The following is a 3,773-nucleotide window of genomic DNA, read 5'->3' as shown; positions in this document are numbered from 1 at the left end:
GGGGGGGGGCAGAGAGAGAGGGAGACACAGAATCGCAAGCAGGCTCCAGGCTCCGAGCCATCAGCCCAGAGCCTGATGCGGGGCTCGAACTCACGGACCGTGAGATCGTGACCTGAGCTGAAGTCGGACGCCCCTGTGATCCTGTTTTACAAATGAGGAAACTGAGCCTCAGAGAGGTTAATGAACTTGCCCGAGTCTCGCCGTTTTTAAGTGGCCGGGCTGAGACACAAACGCAGGCAGAACCCACAGTCTTAACTACTTTGCCACCCTGCATCTTCCAACGGCCCCTCCTCACTGCCATATGCTTGCACACCCTTTATTCTGCGGCACACCCAGCGGCTCTCCCGGAGGCCCTCCTTAAGCCTGCCTTCCCAGAGAGGGTCCTACGTGTCAGGATCATCCCTGGGACTCTGCCTGTGGCTATGATGAGGTGGCAAAGAAAGAAACCAGCTGGCTGTATGAACAGGGCCTCCCAGGGGCCTAGGGTCTGTTTCTGAAATGGTCTGGCGTCTGTTTCTCAGAGTTGAAGATTCAGAGACTTTGTCTTGTTGGCTTCCCCAGGGGCGTTTGGGTCTAGGGTCAGAATTGCCCTATGTACACTTGCAGGCGATTGATTGCTAGTCCAGAACACCAAGCTGAGAATTTGCACCGAAAAACATACCTGCCAAGTGTCACAAGTATTGGCAAGAGAAGCAGTATCGGGAAGGGACAGCCGCTCGGACAGGGCCTTGCCAAGGGTCCTTTAAGTGAGGTCCTCATGCCCGTATCTGGGTCCTGGTCTCCCCCCACCCTAGGGACTAGGACCAAGTGGGGCGGGGGAGTGCTGGCCATAGGCTTGGCTTCTGGGTAGCAGGGTTCCAGGGGCTGGGTTGTGTCAGGACTTTCCGGCAGCCTGGGGCCGAGAGCCAGGCGCTATGGACAGAAGAGCCGAGGTTTTAATAGGAAAAAGCCAACATCACACGTTGAGTCCAAAGGATGTGGGAGGACAGAAAGGGCAATGTGAGGAGGGAATTCAGTAGCTCAGAGAGACGGGGGCAGGCAAACTGAGAGGAGACACAGCACCAAATTCTTGGCTCAGCCTGGATCTTGCCTCGGGTTCTTGGGATCTGGTAGGGCCCCCGATCAACTCGTCTAGTTCACACCTACACTTCCTCCTGAGGGCTTTGACTTGACCTGCTATTCAGGTTCTTGGCAGCCTACGCTGCTTTCTTGCATTTTTCCAGTGTGGCTTGCTCTTTTATTTAACATTTACCTATTTTTGAGAGACAGAGAGAGACAGAGCGTGAGTGGGGGAGGGGTGGAGAGAGAGGGAGACACAGAATCCGGAGCAGGCTCCAGGCTCTGAGCCGTCAGCCCAGAGCCCGACGCGGGGCTCGAACTCGTCAACTGCGAGATCATGACCTGAGCCGAAGTCGGACGCTCAACCGACTGAGCCACCCAGGTGCCCCATCATTAGATTCAAGAGTTCTCTTTCTGGGGACGCCCGTCAGGCTCAGTCGGTGGAGTATGTGGCTTTTGATCTCAGGGGTCGTGAGTTCGAGCCCCACGTTGGGTGTAGAGATTACTTGAATACATTAAAAATAAAATTTAAAAAACGGAAAAAAATGTCTGCTTCTGTCCTGTTCTCTTCTACTTTGGGACATTCTTGGGACAGGCATTGACTTCCTGTTTTGTTCGTGGCGGTTAATGACGCACAATTGATTCGGGCCGTATCGGCTGCCCCTGTGGTTCAGTCACTTCAGGCTGCGACTGCTGGCTTTAGCAACCCCCCGGGTGAGTGAGCTGCCTCGGAGCAGTGCCTGCCCATCACCAAGGGCATCTTGGTGTATCCAGTGCCTAGCGCGAACTTGAGACATATTTGCTGCATGAAGGGAGAAATGAACATGTGACCGACTGAATGAATCACTGACGACTCCTTTGTAAACTGCTTGTGGTCCACTTTGTCCAAACGTTTACAGGAAAGCAGGTTGTGGGGCGCCCGGGGGGGCTCAGTCCGTTAAGCGCCCGACTCTTGGTTTCGGCTCAGGTCGTGATCTCACGGTTCGTAAGATCGAGCCCCGCTTTTGGCCCCACGCTGAGCTTGGAGCCTGCTTGGGGTTCTCTGTCTCCCTTTCTCTCTGCGCCACCCCTCCCCCCCACTGTGCTCATGCTCCCTCTCTCAAAATCGATAAACATTTAAAAAAACAAATACAAATTAGTACCAAATTAAGAAATGTCTGTTGTAGGGGCGTCTGGGTGGCTCGGTTGGTTAAGCATCTGACTCCCGATTTTGGCTCAGGTCATGATCTCATGAGTTCGAGTCTCGTCGGGCTCTACATTGGCAGCGAGGAGCCTGCTTGGGATTCTCTCTCTCCTTCTCTCTGTGCACCTCCCGGACTTGCGCTGTCTCTGTCTCTCTCAAATAAATAAATAAGTAAAAACTTAAAAAAAAATAAAGACATGTCTGTTGTAGAAACTAAGTCACTTAGAACTGCATAGAGTAAAAATTAGAAGCCTTCTGACCCCCTTTCCTGCCCCATTCCCACCGCCCTTAGGAAACCGCTGTCATCGGTCATGATACTTTAATGTCCTCCCTCCCGCTTCTTAAAAAAAAAAAAATAAGATCAGGGGACGACGTCTGTAGGCATTCAGAATGATCCAGCATTTGGCAACCTGTCGTAGGCTATCGTACGCTACAGCCCTTAACAAAACAAGGCTGTCCCAAACCCCCGGTAACAGAATCGTCTACCTTTATACCAAGAAGGGTGAGAAAGCACCAAAAAAGCATGTGGTATGTGCCCAGGCTGGCTTCGAGGAGTTCGTGCTGGGAGACCTGAGGTTCTTATGAGGTTGCCTATGACGAAAACACACGTCAGCAGGACCTATGGTGGTTCCGCGCGTGTTAAGTGTGTTCGTGACAGGATCAAACATGCTTTCCTTACCGAGGAGCAGAAAATTGTGGTGAAAGTGTCGAAGGCAAAAGCACAGAGTCAGAAAGCGAAATAAAAAAAAAAAAAACACGAAGGGTTTTTGAGTGGTAAACAAATCAAAAGGCTTGTTCTATTAAAACAACAGCATCATCTTTTTCATGTGATTCGCAGCTTGCTGTTTCCACTTAAAGTATCCGCCTGAAAGTATCGCCTGAGTAACGTTTTGGAAAAGGTTTATTTTTGAGAGAGAGAGAGAAAGAGGGAGAGGGAGAGAAAGACAGCACAAGAGTAGGGGAGGGGCAGAGAGAGGGGGAGGCAGAGGATCCGAAGCGGGCTGTGTGCTGACAGCAGAGAGCCCGATGCAGGGCTCGAACTCACGAACCGCGAGATCATGACCTGAGCCGCACTTGAACGCTTGACCGACTGAGCCAGCCAGTATTTAAAAAAAAAAAAAAATAAACCTATTCAAAAACGTTACATCAATGTGATAGATATTTGGGTGCGTCCAAATCCTACTACTTAGAAACCATTTGAATACATCCGTATTCAGGTTCGCCCCACTGTCTGAAAGCGTAGTGTTGCCTTGAAACCTTTTGTAAACCGAAGCGACCTAAAGCAAAAGGTATCCCCCGCTTTCCAGAAGTTTGCGTGAGACCACGTCGCTTTGCTGAAGGACCCTACGGTATAGTTCGGTAGCAGCTCTTTTCATAAAAGCCAAACACCTCTTCGCATTTCTGGCGGTAGTACCTGCTTCTTCTGTGTGTGCGATCGATTCCACCCCCTTCTACGCAGGGACCTCACTCCCGCAGTGCCCCCCTCCCTCCTGCCCCTCCCTTTACTGTGTCTCTCCTAGAAGCCTGCCAA

General features: G+C 51.4%; 1 pseudogene; it reads left to right on the top strand.

Moving 5' to 3' along the window:
* The first annotated feature begins 2,632 nt into the window (after positions 1-2,632).
* Positions 2,633-3,164, top strand: LOC121025461 (60S ribosomal protein L34-like; annotated as a pseudogene).
* The last annotated feature ends 609 nt before the right edge of the window (positions 3,165-3,773 follow it).

Source organism: Herpailurus yagouaroundi, unplaced genomic scaffold (assembly GCF_014898765.1).
Source record: "Herpailurus yagouaroundi ecotype Mexico unplaced genomic scaffold, PumYag 67641, whole genome shotgun sequence".
NCBI classification, from domain to species: Eukaryota; Metazoa; Chordata; class Mammalia; order Carnivora; family Felidae; genus Herpailurus; species Herpailurus yagouaroundi.
Note: the sequence above shows the minus strand (reverse complement) of the source record. Positions and strands in the feature narration are given on the sequence as shown.